Source organism: Haemaphysalis longicornis, unplaced genomic scaffold (assembly GCF_048455015.1).
Source record: "Haemaphysalis longicornis isolate Haplotype H1 unplaced genomic scaffold, Haemaphysalis longicornis Haplotype H1 scaffold_13, whole genome shotgun sequence".
Taxonomy (NCBI): domain Eukaryota; kingdom Metazoa; phylum Arthropoda; class Arachnida; order Ixodida; family Ixodidae; genus Haemaphysalis; species Haemaphysalis longicornis.
In genome coordinates this window covers 100,493,092-100,518,990 of record NW_027526233.1, presented here as the reverse complement: position 1 = coordinate 100,518,990, position 25,899 = coordinate 100,493,092, and the positions used below count along the sequence as shown (strand labels likewise).

The following is a 25,899-nucleotide window of genomic DNA, read 5'->3' as shown; positions in this document are numbered from 1 at the left end:
GGTTGCTCTACTGAAGCCAGGAAAATCCTCCTTTGAGCTTTCCTCATACAGACCCATCGCCTTGGCAAGCTGCATCGGAAAGGTTATGGAGAGAATGGTGCTGGCCGGACACGAATGGTTTCTTGAGAAAAACAACATTTACCCGGATGTCATAACAGGATTCCGAAGAGGATGATCCTCTATAGACAGTGTCATCGATCTGGTGTCTTCAGTGGAGCAAGAAAGAAACCGTCGTCGAATCGCGGGCGCATTGTTTTTGACATCAAAGGCGCCTATGTCAACGTGCTCCGCAAGGCGATTATGGATACTCTAGAGATTGTGGGTGTAGGCGGCCGACTCTATGAGTCGATGTCAAGTTACGTTACTGGTCGGACAATCTTCATGTCCACGTCTGCCGGTGACACAGGACGCCACCAGGTTAATCACGGTGTTCCACAAGGAGGAGTACTGAACCCCACGCTCTTTAATATTGCCTTAATCGGTCTCGTGGACGAAATGCGTGAAGTCGTCAGAGTCACTATGTACGCTGACGATATCTGCATCTAGACTTCTGGTGTAACTCGACCGGAGCTGTGAGCCCGTTTACAGCTAGCCGCAACAACGACGTCTCAGTACTTGTGCCGTCCAGGTCTGAGTATAGCGTCAGAAAAATGCGCCGTTCTATCATTCACCAGAAAGTCGAGGCTCCGGTATTTTATCATTATTGAGGGAACGCTGATACTTTACGTCACGCACCACTGATTTTTGGGAGTGACGGTAGACCGCGATCTGTCGTGGACGAAACACATCGCGTCGTTGAAGACTAAACTTGCAAGCCTTGTACATGTTCTTCGCTTCGTGTCGGGGATGAGATGGGGTCTATCTTAAAGCGCTCTTCTCCAGTTGTACCGGAGCCTGTTTTTGGGGCATCTACGTTACAGCCTGCCAGCCATTTCAAACCTGCGAAGTTCTTCCCGGCGCACATTGGAGGGTTTGCAAGCACAAGCCCTCAGAATATGCTTGGGACTACCACGATGTACCTCCACAGTGGGCACAATTGCGAGGCACGTGTTTTTCCAATGAATGCACTTCTTTTGAGCGAATCTCTTCGAGTCCACCTTAGATGTTTCACAAGGCATGAACACCATCCATTATCGGCTCTTCCTACTACGTGTTCGAGAAGTAGCTTTGCGGCAGCCATTTTGCAACAGCAACAGAAGATCCCATCGGGTTTCGCCCCAATGGTGGATTCCAAGAATCCTCTGTGGGTACTATCCAAACCATCAATTCACCCTTCCATCCCGTGACTTGGGAAGAAGTCCTCTTTGCCATCAATAGCCCTCAAACACTTGACTCTAGCGTTCTTGACAGACAAGTACGCCCGAACAGTACATGTATATACTGATGGCTCTGTGACTGAATCCCGGGCTCCCGCGGCTGTGGAAATTCCAAGCTTATGCGTTACGCGATGATTCACACTAGAACACAAGACAACTTCTACTGCCACTGAGTTGGTTGCCATAAGGGAGGCGATTCGTTTAGTCTCCCGTGAATCACCTCAAGCTTAGATCCTGTTTTGTGATTCCAAGCCAGCACTCCAGCTCCTCAACGGAGTTATGAGGCAAGGACCCTATTCTGCCCTTGCTGCGGAAGTACTCGAATTATGCTCATTGGCACTGCACCAAGGACAAATCCTCACCATTCAGTGGGTACCAGGCCATTGCGGGCTAGCTGGTAACGACTGGGCTGACCAGGAGGCAAAGAAGGTTTCTGCAAATGCAGATGTTGTATGTCTGCCCTTCGCAAGGACGGACACGACCGCCCTTCGGTTTACCCTTCTCCGCCACGCATCGGCGAGTCACTGGTCCCACCCTGACAATCGTCATAGAAGACTACACCGCCTGGACCCCGACTGCAACTTTCGGTTACCTCCTGATATTCAGCGAAACTAGGCCACGCTGTTTCACCGACTGCGGCTTGGCGTAACCTTTACCCGTCGCTAAAAGCAACTCATTGACTTTAAGAGTGACCCTGACTGTGAGACATGCCATGTCCCAGAGACTATTTCGCATGTTCTCTGCCACTGTCCACGCTATGCGCATCGTCGAGAACAATTACCCAGAACATTGGCTCGTTCGGACTGTCGTGTGGTGTCGGAGGAAATGCTGCTGGGACCTTTGCCACACGCGAAGCGTTCCCACAAGGCATTTAACGCTGTGCTCACATTTCTCTGCAGCAGCGGCCTTTCAGAGATATTGTAGTTGAGGCCCGTCTGGTTTAACTTTAACAGATGCACCGTATCGGTATGGGCATCTTCTATACATAGCCATTTATTTATTTCTCCGCCACCTTCATCCCTCTCGTCCTCTATCCACGCTCTTTCCTCCCTTTTCCCTTCCCACACACAGAAGAGCTGGCCAGATATACTACCATCAGGCCGACCTTTCTGTGTTTTTTCATTTCAATAAAATTCCTCTCTCTCTGTATGCTCAAGTTTCGCGAAGCATTGCATGACGCTGCGGTCGCGCACATAGAAGTGGCAGTGGCAAAAGCCACTTTTATAGGGGGCGCAAGGGCGCCACGGAACGCTACGAGAGTGTCGCGCTGGAAAGCATGGTGAGCGCAACCGCTCGAGGTTCAGGTTGCGTATGCTGAGGTAAAAGCGATTAGCCTCTCATTGTGAGTCACAGAGCAATCATCAAATCTCACTTCTTTGGCAATAGGGCCTGAATCCATGATCATTGGGCAATTTCTTCCCGAGCTGTGCAGCCATTAATTTTCCGACACAAGACTTTTTTGGTGCCCTAATGTCGATGACACTGCTGCTTCTATGGAACGAGTGTCGGTGTTCGCGCACCATCTCGTCAGTGCCATTACCCATGTCTAGGAACAAAATTCAATGGCCCTACCACGCATTTGGATTGTTTGTGTAAAGTCGAACTGGGCGAATCGAGCATGACCGGCTCGAAAAAATCGTTGGGGAAACACCAGCTTGCGTTGACCCACCAGGTTGACAGCCTGGCTCTCCGCTGAGTCGCCGCTGCTCGGCGACGCCTCCGCTCGCAACTTCGCTCTAAGCGGGTCAAGATCTTCGCGCTGCGAGTAATGTGGCCTAAAATGCATGTGTTTGGGTTGGGATGAGAAGAAAGTTCGAATAAACCGATATTTCGTTAAAGCAATTTCGTTACAACGACGGATTACTGTACATATATCTATCCACCTATATATATATATATATATATATATATATATATATATATATAGAAATTTGGTTAGGGAGTCAATAAAGCCAAGAAAACAAAAAAGGGCAAAACGTGGTAGGTGAGATATGATTTTTGAAAGAAAGAAATAAAGTGGAGAAGAAATGACCGCGAGGTGTGATCAGAGCCCACAACCTGCAGAATAAGCGTGTGGTGCGATGACCACTGCGCTATCGGCGGCACTATTTGCCTGATTCCACTTTTTAGGGTATTTAGCTTAAGGTATTTTTTCGTGTGCTTGGGTGTGTTTGCCAGGTACACATTTTCTGCGTTTTCCCTTTTGGTTTCCTTGGCTTTCTTGATTTCCCATTCTTATTTCTGGCCTTAATCAACGAGCCCCTGATTTCCCTTCTAATTCGCTATTTGCATAGCGAGGGTTTCTGTTCTGGCAGAATTGGTGCCATAGAGAGCTTTAGAGGGTCGAACGCTGATCGACCACTAGTGACATTTCGTAGACAGTTTAGTCACGCCCCGCGGGTTAAAAACAAGATCCGCTTCACCCGGAGCAGTCGGAGTGGCGCTGGCTGACACGCCTAAGAACAGGAAAAATTGGCTTGGCCTAAATACCAAGAAAGTGAAGGGGAAAATAGCCCCACGGATAGCATAGTGGTCATCGCACCAAACGCGTATTCTGGAAGTCGGGGGTTCGGAGCCCAGCCGGCGCACATTTTTTCTCCCCTCTCTTTGTATATTTCTAAATTCCTTATCTGTTTCGGTGACTAAAAGCACCCCCCCGCTTTCTTTCCAGACATTTTCTTAAGTGTTAACCATTGTTTCTGTCTTAATTCAACGAGCCGCTCATTCCTTATTCTTATTCGGTAAATGCGTAGCGAGGGCCTCTGTTCGGGCAGTCATGCTGCCGTAGGGAGCTTAAGAGGGTTCAATACTGGTAGACCACTCTCGACATGTCCGGGACAATCGAGTCACGCCCTGGTGGTTAAAAAGAAGGTCCCCTATACCCCGAGTAGTCCGAGTAGCGCTGGTAACCACCCCGATGATGATGATGATGATGATGATTATGATTGGTATTGGTTTCCCCTTTGAAGCGGGTGATGAGAAGTCATCTTACCAAAAAGGACTAATATAACCATGTTTTACACTGTTGGTTTAATACTAGCGCTGCTTAGGGCAGGCACTAAAGCTTATTAGGCCCGAAATACTTTCTTTTCCCTGTTACAGGTGGTAATTGTCCTAGGCAATATTCCCCTCTCTGCTTTTCGTCCACCAGCATTCCAATCTTCTTTTCGTCCCCTCGACAGCCTTGAAGTTAACTTCCTCTCTGATACCCTTAAATCCTAAGGCTTCTAGAAGCCCAATATTCCCTTCATGTAAATTTGGATGGATACCCTTACATTCTAAAACTATGTGTCGCATAGCTTCTGTTTCTTTTCCGCAGACCACACATACCCCATCATTTTGTGAATACTTCCCCACAAAACTCTTAGTTCGCAGGCAACCTTCTCTAGCCTCAAAAAGCAAAGCACTGCCCTGGGAATTATCGTAAAAATTTTCCTTTCTGATGTTCAATTTCTCAGGCCTGTACATCTCTAACGACGTTTTAGCTTCCATTTTTTCCTCCATTTCTTCGTTTCAATCTGCCTTGCCTCTTTTTTGGTTACCTTGGCTGTTTTGGATTCTCCACTGTTCTTTCTGTATTTCATCGTTAGCCTTCTAGTCTTTCTTAACCACTGCGTGTCCACGCCTTTCAAGTATAGGTACCTAAAAACCTTAGCTGCCCACCTTCGTTGATCCATTTCCCTCAACCTCATCTCAAAGCATATTTTACTCTGAGCTTCTCTAACTTCAAACGACGCCCAGCCCATATCTCCCTGAACTGCTTCGTTAGTTGTTTTTCCATGCACGCCTAAGGCCAAACGGCCTACCGCTCTCTGGTTTACTTTAGGGCCTGATAGAACATCTGAATTTAAGCATAGTACAGCATTCGCAAACGTGAGACTCGGAACCATTACTCCTTTCCCCATTCCTCTTACTACTTCATATTTGTTATACCCAAACCCACAGCTCTATGCTTCATTATAGCTGCGTTTCGCTTTCCCTTAACATTAGGTTGCTCCTCGTGAGTTCTTAAGTAGTTATCCCCTTTGTTTATCCACACTCCCAAATATTTATATTCCTTCACTCTAGGTAATTCGCCTTGCTGGATAGACACTACGTCAGTGGTAGCGTCATTGAAAACAATTATTCCTGATTTTTCTGCACTAAAATTTAACCCGAGGTCAGTGGCTTCCTGGCCGCTAATATTTATTAGCCGGTTGATATCGGATTGGTTATCAGCTAAAAGAACAATGTCGTCTGCGTATAGCATTCCTGGAATATGCTGTTGTACCCTATCGCCTTGCAGCATACGGGATAGGCTAAACGCTACTTGACTTTCTTCCAGTTTCTTTTCTAACCCCTGCCATGTGAAGCATCAACAGTATTGGGCTCAAAAACATCCCTGTTTCAGTCCCCGATGGATGTTGACCTGCTGGGGGAATTTCTGTCCTTCCAAAGTAAGGTGCACTCTATTGTCTTTATAGTTTGCTACAAGGAATTGTACTAACTCGTCATCTAATCCCTGGAGTTTCAGCATTCTCCACAGCCGTTCTCTGTTTACGTTGCCATATGCCCCTTTAATGTCCAAGAACGTAAGTAGTGGTCTATTCTGTGCTTTCGCAATTTCAATGCATTGCGTTATCACGAACAGATTGTCAGCCAGTCGCCTGTCTTGTCTAACTCCATTCTGCTGTTCCCCAAGTGTTTCATTTTCTTCCAATCATGCTTGAATTTCAGATTTTATCGCCTGCATAACGAATCTATACACCACTGACGTTACTGTGAGTGGTCTGTATGAATCAATACTGGCGTTGTCTCCTCTGCCTTTATATAGTACAATCTTCCTACTTCCTAACCAGTCCTCTTGTATTTGTTTGGTTTCTATCACCTTATCTATTGTCCTCATAAACGATTCCGTACTTTTATGTCGAAGTAGATTTATCAGTTGCATTGGTGTTGCGTCCGGGCCACTGTGGTCAAGGGGGAAACCTTTTGCTCTGCTTTTTTCCAATCAAGGTTACTCAAACTTTTTTTTCTTTCCGCAATCTTTTGTGGCGCTGTTCTTATCGGTGCAGGTTTCCCTACCACCATTGTCCTAAACTTCTCACTAATCACTCGATGAATATGCGCCAACGCGTGCTCTCCTTCTAAATGTTCCTCCTCCACATCAATCACTAGTTTTTGATGGTTGTCGTTTTCTGAGCTTAGTGATTTTACATGGTTCCAAAACTTCTTGGATGCGCCTTTGTCCTTCTTCGTATTTCTGCCATCCATTGTTCGCTTTTCTGCTTGATCTTTGCATGCACTATTTTCTGCACTTCTAGTTTTTTCCCACGGTAAATGACCCATTTCTCCTTCACTACCTCCGGTTCCATAACAGTTCTTTTTGCTTCTCTGTGTTCTCTCGACGCCTTTCTTTGCTGGTCAATAGCCTCTTTTATTTCCTTATTCAACCAGCTTCTCGGCTTTCTCTTCCCTTTACATCGGTTTCGTTGCTTTGTTTCATTCATTTTACCCTTTATGAACCCAATAATTTCGTCGTAATCCCAATTTTTGCCTGGGTATTTATTGATTTCATCTTCCAGTCTATCAGCGATGATTTTTAACTGCTCATTATTCAAATTATTTCCTCCTATTGTACCTATTTCTGCATTTGTCCGGGTAGCGCCTCCAAAGCGTAAGCTAAACCGCTTGTGGTCGCTTTCTAAGATGTCTGTTCCATTTTCATCTATCCTCATTTCCCGCAGCCTTCCGTATACTGTCTCGGATACTAAACTGTAGTCTATGCTGGACTGTCTGTTACCACTTTCCCACGTTATTTGTCCGTCACACTTGCTTTCCGTGTTTACTAGTACAAGCTGGTCTTCCTGACATAGATCTATCACTAGAGAACCATTGTGGTCTGTGTATCTATCCAAACCTTCTATAGGGGCATTCATAACTCCAACTATGTATATTTCGCCCAAATCTTTGAACTCGTTTATATCTCTTCTCAAACAGTTTACCATTTCCTAATTTTCCTCCCTAGCACTACTTCCGGTCCACAAATGCACCACTCCTAACCATGTATTTTTCCCCTCTATGGTGCCTCTAACCCATACATGCTCATTACAGCTTTCATGCACTCTCTGCCAGTCGGTCCCTTGGTTAATGAGCATGCCAACACCTCCCCCTTTCTTCATTCCTGTGGTCCTGTTGCAACCTTCCCGGACTCATTGTCTATTATAGGTGGGGCTTCTAGGTCCCGGACGTGAGTATCGGCTACAGCGTACACGTCTACTTCTTCCCGTTCAAGTTGCTTTTGAATTTCCGCCCACTTATCTGGCTTTCTGCCTCCCTGCATATTTATGTAGCTGAAGAAATATTTATTGCATTTGTTTTTCTATTTCCGCTTACGGGGTCTGTTTTTGTCTTTTACAGAATTGTTTGCTCCATTTTTTCCACTTAAATGGCTTCTGTCAACGCTCACAGTTACGTCTGTAGGTTCTTCGTTTAGCTCTAGGCCTGGCTGCCTCCCAGCGTTGAGTGTGCATGTGTCACATGCTTCCCTTTTGTCTCCTAGTTTGCCTTCCTTAGCTGCGCGGGGCCCCCTAAAAAAGCTACCGCTCTCCCACCTAAGCGCCACCCCACCTTGTTTCCTAGCCTGGGGCTGAAGTGAATCCCGTCCCACTGAAAAGTTTGCCGATGTCCGATGCTGCCCACTACCCTGTTCACGTCTATCACTTCAAGCCCAAGTTCCCTGCCGCACCTCACGGTCTCGCTGTTAGCAGCGAGTACTGCCCGTTTGGTATGCACGCCCTGCTTCATCACCTCCGGCATGGTGCAGACTGCAATGCGCACGTTTGGGGCCATCGCCCGCAGGTCCTTTACCCCCTTCGCAATCTCCTGGCCAAGTTTTTCCTCCTCTCCCTTTCGAACATAGTTAAGCCCCGCGGCAATCACCGCAAGGTTTCTAGCTTTACTAGACAAGGTCAGCTGCCCCTTCGCTGCAGTCATAACCGTCTGCATCGTTTTACCCGGGAAACACCCCACCTTCACACGCTTACCCCCTTTACCCTTTCCACTATGGCAGTGCTGTTCCCCTCATGTTAGAGTCACCCGTGATGATTACCACGCTACCATCTGCCACGTGCCGCTCTTTACGCGTACCCGGGTTATCGACTGCTTTTTCTGTCCTATTTTGCAGCACGTGGGAGTAGCTGTTGCCTTTCGTTGCTTCCACCCCCCGTGTCACCTCGGGGCATACCTCCGATTCGCTGCATGGGCCGAGGTTTTCGTCATCTGTTGGCGAAATGACGCTCCTTTCTAGCTTCCTCTCAGCTGCTTCTAACTTTCCCTCAACGGCCCTCCTTTCATTGCGTTCGCTACTTAGCGCTGCCTCCAGTTCTACAATCCGCTGAGCTAACCCCGAGTTATCCGCTTCTACGCGTTCTAGCCGCGACACCACTACGCTTAACCGACACGTACGTGCCCCTTCGTCTGCCTCGCCGCCATCCCGCTGCAACTCCTCTGCGTCTACGTGCCGCGGACGGCTACCACACTGTACCAGCTTTCTACGCGTCATCTCGGCTGAAGCCCCGACACAACGAGAAAGAAACCGTGCAGGTAAATACTCAGCTTCGGCTGTCCTCCGCTGTCTCTGCCGTTTCGCTGTCTCTGCCGTTTCGCGTGTGTGTGTGTGTGTGTGTGTGTGTGTGTGTGTGTGTGTGTGTGTGTGTGCGCACGCGCGTGCGTGCGTGCGTGCGTGCGTGCGTGTGCGTGTGCGTGTGGGTGTGTGGCTGTGTGTGCGTGCGTGCGTGCGTGCGTGCGTGCGCGTGCGCGCGCGCGCGTGCGCGTGTGTGTGTATATGTGTGTGTGTGTGTGTGTGTGTGTGTGTGTGTGTGTGTGTGTGTGTGTGTGTGTGAAATTTCAAAAAAGGAGAGCAAGAAACCAAGAGCACCAAAACTTTGAACACGTTAGCGGCGTCAGTGCGGAGAATGTTTTGGCAATGTATTCTTTATATATTGCCACTAATTATTCATGGTGATTCGATCTCATTGTTTTGCTGCCAGCCCGGTACTACGCCTTATATGTTACCCAGTGTTTCTACTATTGCGGCAACTTGCTTTTTCGCCTGATGACACACAGGAGAATTTTCTTATGTATAGAAAGCTTTTTATTTAGTAGTAACTTACTGGAATATTATTGTGTTATGGAGAATGCTCTGGAAAAAATGGATGCTTCCTTAAAGGCGGCCTTTCTCGATACATGCATGAGAACTGGACGCTGGCCTCACCATGATACTGAAACAGCACAAATGAAGAATAAGCAGACGACGCCACAGCCTAATGATGAGAATTTTAAGGTGAGGCAATGACAGGCTCAGTAAACATGCAAATGTTCCCCAATTTATATATATTTTTTACAATACGTTACAGGGCCATGAAAGAGCATTGAGTAAGGGCGCTTTTATTTCGGAAAGAGGGCTAAAAAAGTGGTCAAAGCAAAAACGAAAAGAAGCTGATAATATAAAGTTTCATGTTCATCGTACAAACCTCAAGGAAACACGTTTTCCATCTTCCTAATTACCAAGTATTACAAACACATAGGCATTTCTTGCAGTCAAATGCAACAGAAGACACGCGATAAACCTCCATAAACTTAAAAAATGTTGTTCTCGTAGTTCATAATTGAAGCATTACTGCGAAAATTGTTGGTGGAGATACTGGGTAAAGCTAACATAACTAGATGTGGATGCAATTCGGTCAAGAGGATCATTCCAGTGCATGATTGCTGGAAGCAATGTCGGTGAACTGAAAGCAATCGTCTTGCCAAAGATGCGCATGATGCTGCGATTATGAAGAATGCGTCGTCACGTACGTACTGGAACGTTGAAGGGATAACAGATGACAGATGGCGCGATAAGTCTCGTTTGTTATCGGTAACGCTAAAATGACGGTCTTACTTTCGTTTCCGTGTAAGAAATCTTGCAGGTCTGCTTTGAATTTTCGCAGCATGACAATCACGTATTTCTGGGGAGGGGACGAGATAACTGGCGGCAATTGTAGCTGCGGTGAAATGAACGTTACGTACGCATGTTTACGGAGAAGAGATGGAAATTGGCTTGCCTGGTGTGCTAAGGCGACCATCGAGCCCTAGTCAGCCCGGCGTTCGTCCAAACAAACCAGAATTTAGTAGCTCGGTTAGCTTCCTCATTTTCTCACTCACGAAGTTCACAGCACAAAAGTCAGAAAATTTTAGGACACTTTCACAGTTTCTACTTAAAAGTGCCTGCAAGGGCATAATAGACGAAAATATTATAAAGAGCTTTTTACTATCCCAAGCCCTTGATACTAGTATAGCGGCATAAACAAACGGAACACGAAGAATGAATACGTCCTGCAGTTATACCCCCTGGGGATGGTATCATGAAGCCCCCAGGATGAAATTAAGGGTTAGCGAGAAACTGGCTTTAGAATTGCCACTACACCTTGCGCTGTTTATTAGCGGTGCATGTGGTTGGGAAATCAGCAGCAGTCTTTTGGGATGACCGCTATTTATATTCATCTAAGTTGTACTTTGTTTTTACGGTGATGTTCATCTAGAAACACAAGTTCTTCGCTCTCATAATATTGTCATTCATCGCACCGGTTCGCGAAATGAACCAGTACGCAGTAAGTAGAACCGGAACTCAACCGCAACGGAATTAAGTAAAGCTAATCCCAACAGACGGCCACCCGGCATTTGTTGGTTCAAACGTTCTTTTACATAAATTTGCTTTGATATCGGACTGCGTAATTTGGTACGCGATAAAGGAAGCTCTAAGGCAGGAAAACAGCTCGAAAAGTTGCCAGTTTTTTATCACAATTCTTCTGGGACACAGAGCTCCCGTTGTGCTTAATACCATACGACAAAAATTCTTAGCCGCTGTGGCTGCCGAGGAAATCAAGCAACTCAGCCGTTCTCCGCACTGGAAGTTGACAGATACCACCGAATAAAAAATGAACTGACTGAATGCATAAGCAAGGCAAAAGCGCACTACGAAAGCATGTGAACTGAAGTCCAGAAAAAATAACCGAAGAACAGTCTTGCTATGCATTGGTGTCTGGTGTAATGAGGCTCAACAAGAAGCCTTTATTTGCTATTTAGAGACGACCCATGACCAACAGGCTTCATGCGGGATACAAATGCTGCCCCATGAACCCAGCTGCACCAACATGCAACGGTAGGAGTTTACGGAACATGCGAAACAGACACGGTACCTGGCGCGTTTGCGCACAAGGCGGCAACAGCGCTGTGACGACTACAGCTACAACGTGATCCTCACGACTGCCATTTAAGAACATGGTTACAAAGTGTGGGTTGTACTCCTGTCCTACGTCTAGGCCCCGTGAAAAGCTGTCTAAATGAGACTTCGAACCGTACAGAGTGTTGTACTACCTTGCAGACATAAGGTACATTCCTGCCGATCATAAACACGCTTCTCAACGCCGTCTTAACCTTTTCGTCTATGCGTACGAAACTCCAAAAGCACATGTATTTGGTTTTTCTATTATGTGTGTTCTTTCGATTATGTGTGCATCGGGACGATGCACGTTTGATACGAGCAGGGAAGGAAATGCGGCCCGCATATTGGAACCTGGTTAACACGAGCAATCCCCTGTTTCGAGTGCTTACTAATCGTAATATTCTGTACCATTCGAGACATACCGGCCGTCTTTCTTGCTGAGCCCTTAATCCTAAGATAAAGGCGGGAATTTGGGTTCCCCGCTCACGTGCAATAGTCCATCCGCCATCTTCGCCTATATTCAAAGGGCCTCGGCAATGCAGTTAAATGTAACGCCTAATACCCAGGTACATCACCGTGTGGTGGAGTACGACAGCATGTGTCGCGGCGCAGCTATCTTTCACGGGAGCGTTGTGCCGTTGCCCATGGTGCGAATTGCCGGCATCAAAGGCTGCAGGGGAAAGGGTGCCGTGGGAGGAGCGCGGGAATTATGAATAAATGTACCATGAAACTGAACGTCCTTTGATGATGACGGAGAGAAGAAATGCCCATTATGCATTTACCGAGGCTCCGTAGGTCGTGTAGGGCAGCCCCCAGCGCCACCTCACGTTGACCGACCACGCTGATGTCGCAAGCCGACTGTCTGTCTTTGACCCGACGCTTAACACGAAATGTGGCCTATCGTTACAAGACCACAACACCTTTTTGAGTCCCGCTGCCTTTTCGTAAGACGCGGATACTCGGTATTTAACCATTTTTATCCGCAATGGTGTGACACACTGTTTTTTGGCGACGTTTTAATAACCTCATCTTAATCCACGGCACCAATAACTTATGCAACTTTTTGTTGTCATATTGCCTGGTATAATTACAGCAACCGTTAATAGCCCGCATCCGCTCCGCCAGAGGGCCTTGGATTCTAGAGCTATTGAGTCAGCCCGGTCAAGAGGCATGCTTGACTAGGAGCGCTTCACCAATACCCTTTTCCCTTTCCGTTTTGCTCCAATAAACGTTTACTGCTCCTACTTAAGCTACAAAGCGCTAGACTGGGACGGCAGCATTAGAAAATAAGGTGACTGCATAACAAAGGTCAAGGAAGCAGGGGCGCACTTCATGTTATCTCCACAAAGAAAACGATTAAGCCAAACTTCTGAGTAGGGGCAGTCACGTTTGCCCCTTATGGGTATCTTGTAATCTATAATTTGTGTCCTTCCTCTCGGCGCTGCGTAATAAAACAAATAGAACGAAACTACATGACCATGTAAAACGTTGATAAAGGGCGAGTGACGTAAATTATCAACGATGACAATTACATTCATGAACACAGTTTCGTGCGAAAGATTTGCTAGAAATTTCAATGTAACCTACAAAATGCCTTGTACGGCTCGAATGTTCAGATGGTTCAAACTAAACCCAGAAAAAATATTGTTCTGCTGGTATTAAACGAAATCACGCTGTAGTAATGCAGTAAATTGTATTGAACTACGCTGTAATCAGAGACATTTTTCCGAAGACCATTGCCACAATTTCCAAAAACCAGAGCGAATCAAGGCACACGTGATCACCGCAAACACACGAGGAAGCCGCAGCCTATCAGCATCACCTCGTCGGCCAATTACCCTGTGACCGCTGCGCGCCAAGAAGGGACCCGGCGAGTAAACAGGGAAAGCCATAATGGAGAAGACCGGGCCGCCGTTTGAGGGGAGAGAAGCGAAAGAGGAGATGAAGGACAAAGCTATGCGGGAAAGAATCGATTGAGTGGCCTCAAAATTTGCGGAACAGACCCGTGCCACTTTCATTTTGTCCTCTGATCGACGGCGGCCTTCGGGTGGGTCTTTGGATAACGCGGGTCACGAAAAAATCGTGTCAGACAACCTAGGTATAGAATGCATTCCTTATACGCAAGACTTCACCAGGACTCGATTAGGCCATCGTAAAACAAGGGTTGTTGTAAAATCCGGGCCCATAAAACTGGGAACTTATCGTACTTTTGTGGACGCATTCCAAATTACTCGACGGTAACCTGATATTGTATAACTGAATGTCCATTTATCCTAGAATTAAAAACGGCACCAATCTTGAAATTTGTGGAATATTTCAAATTTCCGTCACGAGGGAACGGAATAAACGTCGAGATTTTATCCCAAAATTGTCGCTTTTATTTGGCATTCAGGTAAACAACCCGGTCACTATTATTCAGGTGAATGCATTGCGACAGGACCACTTAACAATGAAAACTTTTTTCCAAATAAAATACTAAGTTCGAGATTACGACAACGCATAGAAAAATCTTGCTGTTGGCAGCCAGGGAATGATTGATGCGAGTTTTGCTCAGCATGTAGCAACATATTACAGCAGTCTTTTATTTAAATATTTATCTTGCAGGTTGTGTTAGAGAACGAGAAATTGTGTCTATAATAAGGGTGAACATGTTTGCAAAAGAGTAAGGTTGCCAAGCATAGACTGACCAAGCACATTAAGTGACCGACCATGCTTCGCAGTAAAACAATATTGGTATAAATTAGGAAAAGCAAGTCTCTCACCTTTGGTTCAGACACGATGGCGATTGCAAGGCTGAGCATTCGCTGCATTCCTCCGGAAAGCTTGTCCGGGGTGTTATCTGCCTTGTCCTCAAGATGAAACAAAGATAGCACCTCGGTAATCCTCGGTTTTAGCTTCTCCCAAGTTGCTCCTTTAAGCTGCAAAAAATTGTTCATGATTTACCGCCGGACTATCATAATAGAAGTTTTTTACTCCCTATTTTTTACACTGCCGCTGCTAACCCTTAGCTACTATGCGGCGGTAGCATGCACATGCTGGGGCCCACTGCGAGAAAAACGATGCCCTGATTTACGCTCCAAGTTCCGCATATATTGCTGAAGAGTAAGCAGCCCCGCCCGTATTTGCTGGTGTTCATTACTCGGTTGTCACGAATAGCAAACTCTTTTTATGGGGGGCGTGCTTCAGAATCCCTTAAAAATGACTCCCCGCTCGACGCACATGGTATCAGGTTCCTACCCACTGAGAGTGATAACGGCGTACCATACGACCTTTTCATGATCCTGGCCCAGCACGTCTTTTGAAACCCGCGTATGGCGGTACTTCATCTTGCCGTTGACGCCAAATGCTCGAAAGAGTATTTTGCTGATAGAAGGCGAATGATGATTGAAGTGTGGATTGTCCAACCTGACCCTCCAGAGTGGCTGTGCGTGATGCAAATGTTAAGGAACCTCAAGCACTTGTCGCTGCTTTCTGCTGGGAAGGTTTTGGCTAGCAGACTTTTTCGTTATTGTGTTTGGCGTTTAGGGTTCAGTGTCAAAGTATGGTAAAAAAGTCCTGATTAGCAGACCCACAGGTGATAGCGACTGTCCGTATTTTCTTTCGGCTTTTGTAGTGTCGGTAGACCCCGTGAGAAAACGATTTTAACACGTACCAAGAACTGGAGATACCATTGGAATGCGCGTTGCTTAGTCGCCGTTTGGCATAATGTTTTTGTCTGGCAATAGGCATGTATAACTAGACCAATACTACAGAACCTTCGATAACGCTTTGTAATTGGCATTTTATGTTGGGCCCCCGATAAAATGTATGCGAGCGTAACTTGGTTAAAACAATCCCCTGCTTGGAGAAATGTCCTGGCGCAATTCGCAAATTTCCCTGCGGCTAACGTATAATCGAATTCCACTATGCATTACCGGTTGCCATACGTATTCCTCAACCTTCCGAAGAGTTTCGTGCTGTCCGTTGAGTCCTTAAGAGTTGTTATATGCTCAGATATGCCCAGATGATATGCCAAGTTGCAGCACTCTTCAGCACGCCAGGCGATTTCCGTGACTGCTGCACACGTTGGAACACCGGGGTGTTAAGGATGTGTGGTGTCGAGTGTACACAATGGTTCGTGTCCATTTAATAAGAAGAATGGCGAGAAGCCCGTGGTTGTCTGGGTAGCCGTGGTGTAAGCGTTAGTGATGGAAGCAGGACTAAATCACGTTGGAAGGGTGCGGAGAAACATACATTGAAATCATGTCGCCCAATATACGGTTAAATCGCTAAGTCGAACAGTCAGTTTGCGGGTAATAAATGAACTCATCTTGTGAGTGACTGGGCATTTGGTGAGTAGTACCTCTACAATATCCGACAAGGAGACGGACACCCCGTCACTGAACTATTCTTTCAGTGCTCCATGTCCGACATCGCGGAGGATGACAGCGGGAAGTGCAGCTATTTCGGTATACCTCGTAAGGTTGTCAACTGCAACTATTATCCAGCAGTAACTTGAAGCCGTAGTGGGGAGCGGACCATATATGTCGCCGTCAACACGGGCTCAATGTTGGGGCGGATATTGTAGCGGCTGCGGTGGGCCGATTTGGTGTTTAGGGGGGTGATTCGCGACGCTTTCAGTGAGTGATATATAAATGTGTACATCCCGGACCGATAATACCCAAACGCTGACGCTGGTACATTTTAGCCTCCCAGCCTGTGCGCACTGTGCGTCAATATCGCAATGCAAACAGAAGTCTTGGCGCAGGTGACCAGGGACGACGAGTAACCACTTCCAACCTCCAGGTGAAGAGTTGCGGCTGTAGAGCAGATCGTTCCAAAGGGCACCTTGGCGAAGCTTGGGGATGCAGCGTCCGAGATACGGCAACTATTGAAGGATTTGAGTAATATTGACGAACAGACGTGATACAGGGATCTTTACGCTGTTTTCTGCACGTCAGTGGTGTTCAAAGAGGATACAGCACTGTCTGTCTAATGAGAACTGCCAGCGTCCGACACCACGGGTGATCTGGACCGATCATCAGAATCGTTTGCTTGCGCTCGGACCGGTATACGACCCGAAGGTCGTGCTCCTCCAGGCGAAGAGCCTAAAGACTGAGCCTGCCGGAAGGGTCTTTGGGTCAAGAAAGCCGGATAAGAGTGCGGTGGTCCGTGACGAAGCAGAATAGAAGATCGTAAAGGTAAGGACAAAATTTTTGATTGCCAAAACTGTCTCCAAATATTTATTCTCTGTTACAGAATAATTGCGCCCCCTCTTTGTCAGAGTGCTGTGGGCGTATGCGACGATGTATTCACAGAATCCGACTTTGCGCCGAGCACGAACGGCGCCACGAGCGATCCAAACAGAACCACATCGAAGCACTTTTCTTTGTAACCAGAACCACGGGAGGGTCCCACAAGCTGGGTTAGGGCCGGACGACGTTGCGGGTAAGCATATTAGGCACTTACTCATCAATCACGCGGCGCCTCGCAGGTGACAAGCGGTTTGGGCTCTTCCGCATTGGGCGTGGGAGGCCATGTAAATCTCTTGTGAAACGGTCAATGTGCATGCCAAGGTGTTTTGCGCATAATAAAAAAAATTGGGAAAACTTTGGTGGAAGGCGACGAGCTTGTCGCTTTGCTCCTAGTTAAGATTCTTGTCTACAGGACTAAGTGCGCTAATGGTTCGGCAGGTACGCCGTCCACGTGTGAGGTATAAAAAGCTTTCACGCACCTTAGACATCATAACCATCAACGGCGTCTTACGCCCACCGGTGGGCAAGGGCCTCTCACATAGATCTAAAACTTTCCCCGTTCTGTGCCAAGAGCAACAAATTTCTATCGCGAACTTCCTAATCTAATCCGCAGACCTACCTTTGTGCCGCCATGAGCCGCGCTTGCGTTCGATAAGGATGCGCTATGTTATACTTGATACTTAATGACCAACGGTTTTCTAGCTGTCACATTACATGGCCTCCAAATGCTGACTTTGAATTTTTAATGTCTAATATGTCTTGAACACGCATTTGTTCCTAGATCCCCGCCGCTGTCTTCTTGTCCCGTTAGGTTAAGTCTACCATCTCCGTTTTATTGCTGGATGAGTCGTCATCAATTTAGGTTTAACCATTTCTGTGAGCTTCTAAGTTTCTTCCCCGTAAGTCAGTACTCATAAGATACACCTGTCATACACTATCCTCTGAAGAGACAATGGTACTACGCCATTTATTATTTGTGTCTTCCGAATGCACCCACCCCCATTCTTAGCCTCGTAATTATCTCTGCGTCTATATTCGGATCCTTAGTCGCTACTTGGCCTGAGTAAATATATTCACTAACCACTCCCACTGCCTCGCCACTTATCTCAAACCGCTGTGCTCTTTCGAGGCTTAAGCAATCTGCATATTAATTTTCCGGTCCATCATTTTTTGCGGTGTTTAAGTGGAGTATTAATGTTTTGCAATTTGCCCCCCGATTTACTTTGAAAGAAAACGTGATAAGACAAATCTGTTGTTGCTAAAGAATTGTGCATCCTTTCGCCCACCCTTGTCGAGTCCAATGTCTGAATACATCCTGTAAACGGGCTATTTAAAACATTGGTGATATTGTTTGTCCTTGTCTGATGTGCCTTCCTGAGACTTATTTGGCTGCTGTCCATGTGGAGGACTTCGTTTCTTCCTGATTCTGCAATGCCTGCATGATTGCTCAAGTTTGGACCAAGTCAAATGATTGATTGATTGATTAATTAATTGAATGATTGATTGATCGATTGAATGATTTACTCATTGATTGATTTATTGTAGTGTTTAACGTGCAGATTCAACGCAGGCGATGAGGTGGGCCGTAATGGAGGGCTCCGGGTTATTTTGACTACCTGGGCATCTTTAACGTACTCCGAAATCTCGCACGCACGGGCGTTCTTGCTTATCGCCTTCCCAGTAAAACGCTTTCTCAATATCCAGGAAGGCTAATTATAGGTGTTCAGTATACTACACCTATTTGCCTCTAACCTGATTGCTCGTGTTAATGCGGTTCGCTACAAAACCCGGCTTGTTCATTATGTTGACTTAAATCTGGGGTGGCAGGAATTCTGTTAGCCATTTCCTTGGTGCGTACCTTGTAGGCGACTGACAGTAAGCTTATCGGCCTGTTTTGTCAAGTTCTTTACGTCTGCTTTCCTATCGATTAGGTTGATTTTGGCATTCCTACAAGATTACGGTGCACTCGCGGTTCCAAGGCATTCGCAATATATGGTTTGCCTGTTTTTAACGTACAATTTGAGCACCATCCTTCAAGAGCTCTGGGTATATCTTGTCCTCACCAGGTGCTTTGCCTACTTGCATCTTTCAAAAGTGTTTGCATGTCCCATTAATGTACTTCTTCCCTTCCCAGGTGCATCGGTGTTATTTACAAATATTATACTGAATAAACGGGGTGGCGAAAGCAATACTCCCAATAGAAAATTTGAGCACACAGAGAAGTGCATTCCTCTCGGGGAAAGTCGATTGCGCATCTGGACGCCGTGAGCCTCTTCGCTAGCAAATCGTATGAATGCAGAGTCAGACGAAGCTCTTGGTGTCAGGAAGTGACCGCTTATTCGGCGATAATACGACAGCGCGCTGCACTGACGTTATCTCTTAGCGGTTCACAGCCGCGGACAATGCCTCGCGGAGCACCTGCACCAGACCATTTTCTTCTCGCACTTTCGCTCTAATCTCCTCCTCACTAATTTCTTCGCTATTTTCTGTCGCCTTTGTGCCCTCTGATACAGGGAGTGGCTAGAGGGAGGGACGCTGTGAAGCCACAATAGTGTCTGCCTATGAGCTCTACTGTAAATAGTTATGTAAATATAATCGAGAAAAGGGTATTTTGAACGTGCTTGTAGGTTTATTTCGTCGTTAAACAAGATTCGCCGAATACAATTTTTTCTAAAATACCATCTCACAGTAAACAAAAACATGTCGGATGGGCAGTTGCATTATGTGATATTTCCGCTGAATGTTCGAGAAGTACAACATTTACTGCGAGTGTATCCAGAGGTATAGGCGCAAGCGCTTCGTCAACCAAGTCGTGGTTTAAAAACGCTGTAATAATATTGCTGCGAACCATGCATTGTGAATATTTGTGTTTTGCTTTTGCCGCCCGGCTGCGCCGGTGTGTGTTATTTCTGTGCCAAGGCAAGCTCCTGTTGCATACTTTCTTTCTGTGCCGCATGTGTTATCTGTTCTGATAAGGAGAGCATTCGATGTAACGTGAACAGCCCAGAATAATCTTCTTGGGTCTACAATATTCTAGACGTGAATCGACGGTTCGAGAACCACGGGCGCCGAAAGATAAAAAGCCTGCAGAGCAGACGCCGGGGTATTCGACTCGCCGTAGCTCGCATGCGTACGTCACTTTGTTAACTGCTGTTTCGCCGCCTCTGTATTCTTTGAGTTGTTAGGGGAGCAGAAGATCGCTGCAATAAACGTGTTTTCCTCGAAGACAACAGCGTCGCCTGTGGCTTCGTTACATCTGGTGGGGGTGCGGGGAACATGCACCTACGCCCTCGTAAAGCCGACAAGCAAGTCCCACTCGTGCCAGCCGTCGACAGCAAGGTCTTGAGCCGGAGTTTGGACTGCTTCTGGATAAAGTGAAGAAAGAAGACGTCGTCACCCCCAGCATGATCAACGAAGGCACCATGACCAGCACTACCAATCCTTCCTCGTTCTTCAACAGCCCCGGGAACCACCATCGTTCCGCGGATCCCCGGAGAAGATCCTGAGGACTGGTGGGAGAAAGTGGAGCGCGTCCGCAACTTTAACAGGTTGGATGACGAAGAGACTTTCCGCAATGTTTTCTTCTATTTCGAAGATACTGCCCGAACATGGTTTGAAAACCTAGAAAGCTCCCTAGGCGGCTGGCCTCTCTTTAAGAGAGAGTTCCTCCAAACATTCGCCACCGCCGCGCGGAAAGAGGGAGCCGCCCTTTTCTTGGAAACCCGCACACAACACCCCAACGAAGGGGTCGTGATCTTCGTTGAGGAGATGAAGCAACTATTTCGCCGCGCGGACCCTGAAATGACGGAAGAAATGAAGTTGCGCTGCTTGATGCGCGGTGTGAAGGAGGAGCTGTTTGCTGGACGTGTCCACAACCCGCAAAAAACCATCGCTGAATCCGTGACCGAAGCCAGCAGGATTGAGAAGGCTCTCGAAATGCGTGCTAGGCAGTGCGCCCGGAACTTTGTTGGCGCGGCCAATGCGAACTTCGTCGACAACATGCGGATTTCGGCTGATAGCCTGCGCGAGACCATCCGCGCAGTAGTGAGAGAGGAGCTGCGGAAACTTTTTCCCGACGACGCCTCAACCCCAAGTCGCTTGCCTAACTGAAGTGATCCGGGAAGAAGTTCAAAACGCTTTGGGAACTTCTGTGGAATCCGAAGTACACTGTGAGCCCCAAGCTATGACGTACTCCGCGGCTGTTCATCGACCCAGCCCTGCTCCAAAACTTGGTCAAGAGGCCCCGCCCTACCGCCGCCCACTATCGCCCCCCCAACCCCCTGTAGCACGAAACCAGACGCCGAGAAAGACTGACGTATGGCGAACACCGGACAAACGTCCTCTGTGCTACAACTAAGGAGAGGCCGACCACATCTACCTTCGCTGCCTATACAAGAGACTCGGACTTCGTTATTTCTCCGTCGACGCTCCACGCCCCCGACCCAGCCAGCGCCCATCTGAGATTGAAGAATACCTGCCGAACACCAGCCGTGGACCAGCCCGTTTCAACCGTTCGCCGTCGTCCTACCCGTACCAGTCGCCGGACCGCCGTAGCAGTGCTGACTTCGCACGTGGAAGGTCTCCCAGCCCACGCGGGGGAAACTAAAGGCGGCAACTTCTGCAGGTGAAGTTGCTCTACGGCGAAAAACTGGAAACCCTCCAACGATGCAAGGACGCGCTGAAGACAGTGATTCACGACATGCCCTCATCCCGACGACCCGACCTAACCCTGACGAGACTCCCGAACACGACGACAGCTACACGGCGCGACGCGTACCCGACCTGACCAAGACGTCCGTTGAGAAGACGACGACAACGACGATGCACAGTGCCCGACCGTCAACACGTACAAGCAGAGATACGACGCCCCGACGCACCCGGAACTCGAGGAAGACTGCATCTGACCTCCAGTTGTTCATCGACGGCTTTGACATAGTCGCCCTCATCGACACGGGAGCCGACTACGCGGTAATGAACGGGTCATTCCCGTCTAAGCTGAAGAAAGTTACGACAAGATGGAACGGTCCGCATATACGCACAGCAGGAGGCCACCTCGTGACGCCAAGTGGAACGTGCACGTCGCGCGTCACCATAGACTGCACGACGTACCCAGCGGCGTTCTCCATTTTTGCCTAACTGATCCCGCGACGTAATTCTCGGAATGGACTTTTTGACAGACAATGGCGCAATAATCGATCTTTGGACGAAGTCGATAACTTTTTCATCCAATCACTCCATGACGCCGGAATCGAACCCCGCAGACCGTGCAGCTGTAAGGATCGCCGATGATCGCGTCACCCTGCCACCCCGCGCAAGCTTGATGGTCACCGTCTACTGTAAAGGTGCTGCTCCCGACGTCTACACTATCATGGAGAGTGACCAAAGGTTGCTTTTCGACCGCGGTGTGTCTGTCGCAAGGGGCATTGCGCGGTTTAAGCAGCGCAAACCCCACGTTTTGGTCACCAACTTCACCGAGGACTACCAGAATTTAAACAAGGGCGCTTCAATTGCGTTCCTCAAAGAAACGCAACACGCAAGTGACGTGATCGCAGTCGCAGACTTTGTACGCGCACCCGACGATACCTTCAAGCTGCCGCATCCATTCGACACGAATCCGGCGCTACTGCAAGAAGAATGGAACAAGTTATTAGCTTTGCTAGGTCGCTACAGCGAGTGTTTTTCGTCGAACTCAAAGTTACGTCAGACACCTCTGACCAAGCACCACCGAATAATAACCGAGGATGGTGCCCGACCTATCCGATAGTCACCGTACCGCGTCTCTTCACACGAGCGCAAAGCCATTTGGCCTGAAGTCGATGACATGCTCAGCGACAACATTATACAGCCATCGAAAAGTCCGTGGGCTGCTCCGGTCGTACTCATTAAGAAAAAAGACGGCACTTTAAGGTTCTGCGTTGACTACCGGCGACTGAACAAAATCACCAAAAAGGACGTGTACCCCCTGCCATGAATCGACGACGCCCTCGACCATCTCTGCCATGCGAAGTACTTCTCATCGATAGATCTGAAGACAGGCTCCTGGCAAATTGAAGTGGACGATAGAGTCGAAAGAAGACTGCATTCATAACCCCGGACGGCCTATACGAGCTCAAGGTGATGAAATTTCGGCTATGCACGGCACCAGCAGCGTTCCAAAGAGTCATGGACACTGTGCTAGCTGGGCTGAAGTGGCACACCTGCCTCGTATACATCGATGACGTTGTGGTATTCTCCCGGACTTTCGACGAACACCTTGCAAGGTTTCAGTCTGTACTTGAGGCCATCCGTACGTCAGGGTTAACGCTGAAGCCTGAAAAGTGCCGCTTCGCGTACGAGGAACTCACGTTTTTGGGCCATCTCGTCAACGCCGCGGGAGTCCTGCCTGACCCGGCGAAAACTTCAGCCATAGTGAACTTCCCAAGGCCGAAAGATAAGAACGGCGTCCGCAGATTTCTCGGACTCTGCGCATACTACGGGCGGTTCGTCGCACACTTCGCACGCATTGCAGAGCCACTCACACGCTCGACGAAAGATAGCACGCCTTTCAGCTGGGAAATTTCCAAGAGGAAGCGTTCTGTGATCTGCAACAACGCCTGCAAAGCCCGCCCGTACTCGCTCATATCGACGAGAACACCGAAACGGAAATTCACAGGCATGCCAGTGATATAGCTTTGGGTGCCGTCCTCGTCCAAAAGCAAACAGGGTGCTAAAAAGTAACCGCCTATGCCAGCCGTGGTCTTTCCAAGGAAAACGAAAACAACTCAACTTCTGAGAAAGAATGCCTCGCGATTATATGGGCCATTTCGAAATTCCGCCCGTAACGTGTATGGAAGACCCTTTAAGGTGTTGGCAGACCTCCATGCATTGTGTTGGCTAGCCAATCTGAAGGGCCCCTCTGGCCGTCTTGGTAGGTGGATCCTGCGCCTGCAAGAATTCGACGTTACAATAGTCTATAAATCCGGGAGGAAACACTCCGACGCCGACTGCCTGTCCCGCGCCCCCATCGACCCGCCATCACAACACTCTCATGAAAACAGCGCGTTCGTCGGAGTAGTGACGGAGAGCGACCTAGCCGCCCAGCAGCTTGCGGATCCCGAGTTACACGCCATGATTGACTACCTCGAGAGATACAACTTCGCCGTTCCTAGGACCTTCAAATGCAACATACCAGCATTCAGCCTGAGAAACTCTGTCCTCGTGAAGAAAAATTTCAACCGCGGAACGAGAACGAATTACTTTCTCGTCGTTCCCGCGGACCTTCGCGACAAAATTTTTGAAGTGTGCCACGACGACCCGTCTTCCGGACATCTCGGCACAGCCCGCACTTTTGCAAAAATCAAGGCGAGGTACTACTGTCCCCGCCTTACCTCTGACGTCACCCACCGCGTCCGGAGCTGCCGTGACTGCCAGCCACGAAAGACGCCACCGACGAGACTCGCCGGACTTCTTCAGCCGATCGCCGTCCCATCAATGCCCTTCCAACAGATTGGAATGGACCTTCGTAGCCCGTTCCCTACGTGACAATGCGATAACAAGTGGATTGTCGTAGCAACAGAATACATGACGCGCTACGCAAAGACCGTCGCTCTTCTGAGGGGTACTGCACAAGAAGTCGCAATTTCTTCATAAGACAGGTTGTGCTGCGTCATGGAGCCCCTGAAGTCCTCATTACGGACCGCGGAACGGCCTTTACTGCGGAACTCATGCAAGGTATCTTACGCTACAGCAACACGGATCACCGAAGAACGACGGCGTACCACTCCCAAACTAACGGAGAAACGGAACGTTTGAACAAGACGATTGCGGATATCCTGTCCATGTATGTCGACGTTGAACATAAGACCTAGGACGAAGTGCTTCCGTATGTCACGTTTGCGTACAACACGGCTATCCGAGAAACCACACAGATGACACCGTTCGAGCATGTCTACGGAAGACGGCCGACTACTACACTTGACGCCATGCTGCTGCACGTAGAAGACGACGACGTGAACTCCGACGTCCAAAGATACCTTCAGCGTGCGGAGGAGGCCCGCCAGCTCCCTCGAGTTCGTATAACGAACCAGCAGCTGGCGGATGCAAGCCGCTACAACCTCCGACGCCGAGCCGCCGAGTACCACCCAGGGAATCGTGTGTGGGATTGGACTCCCATCCGACGACGCGGACTGAGTGGGAAACTTCTGCGACAGTATTTGGGATCCTACAAGATTCTACAACGTGTTGGCCAACTTACCTACGAAGTGATCCCCGATGGTGACTCCGGCACATGACGACGACACACGCTGCCCGAAGTCGTCCACGTGGTTCGCTTAAAACCTTTCTACGGACGATGACGACCTTTTATTTTTATTTGTTCGGACTGTGGCTAATGTTAGCATCGGGTCGATGCACTTTTAGAGGGGGGTAATGCCGCGAACCACGCATTGTGTTTATTTGTGTTTTGCTTTTGCCGCACGGCTGCGCCGGTCTGTGGTATCTCTGTGCCAAGGCAAGCTCGTGTTGCATTCTTTCTTTCTGTGCCGCATGTGTTATCTGTTCTGATAGGGAGAGCATTCCGAAGTAACGTGAACAGCCCAGAGTAATCCTCTTGGATCTACAATGTTCTAGATGTGAATTGACGGTTCAAGAACAACGCGCGCCAAAAGATAAAAAGCCTGCAGAGCAGACGCCGGGGTATTCGACTAGCCGTAGCTCGCATGCGTACGTCACGCTTCGCCCCCTCTGTATTCTTTGAGTTGTCACGGGAGTACAATTTCGCTCCAATAAACGTGTTTTCCTCGAAGACAACTGCGTCGTCTCTGCCTTCGTGACAATATAGCATTGCTCGAACCGAGAACAGAATAAGGCGCATAACCTCGAAAAAAAAACTGAGGATAAACCGATTCGACACGGTTAAAAGAGCCGGGTTGAGGAATGATCCTTCCGGAAATATCACGATGCAAACTAAAGGGCAGTCATCATAGTGGCTGGTGCTCCTTGTGGACGTACATAGTGACGGCGAGCCGCAATCTAAAAAACCTCGGCTATCACGTGCGTTCTCAAAAAGTGGCAAGCTTGCCACTTATCATTATACAAGAAACCAGAGTATCAGCAGTATCAACCA

General features: G+C 48.2%; 1 long non-coding RNA gene across 1 annotated transcript in view; it reads right to left on the bottom strand.

Annotated features, from left to right (window-relative positions):
* The window catches only part of LOC144164157 (uncharacterized), a 30,750-nt gene extending 5,591 nt beyond the window's left edge, over positions 1–25,159 (bottom strand). The window contains exons 1-2 of the long non-coding RNA XR_013321084.1: positions 25,030–25,159; positions 14,325–14,480 (exon numbers count right to left, since the gene is read on the bottom strand). This is a non-coding gene — a long non-coding RNA (uncharacterized LOC144164157). The remainder of the gene's footprint in view (positions 1–14,324; positions 14,481–25,029) is intronic.
* Positions 25,160–25,899: the final 740 nt, after the last annotated feature.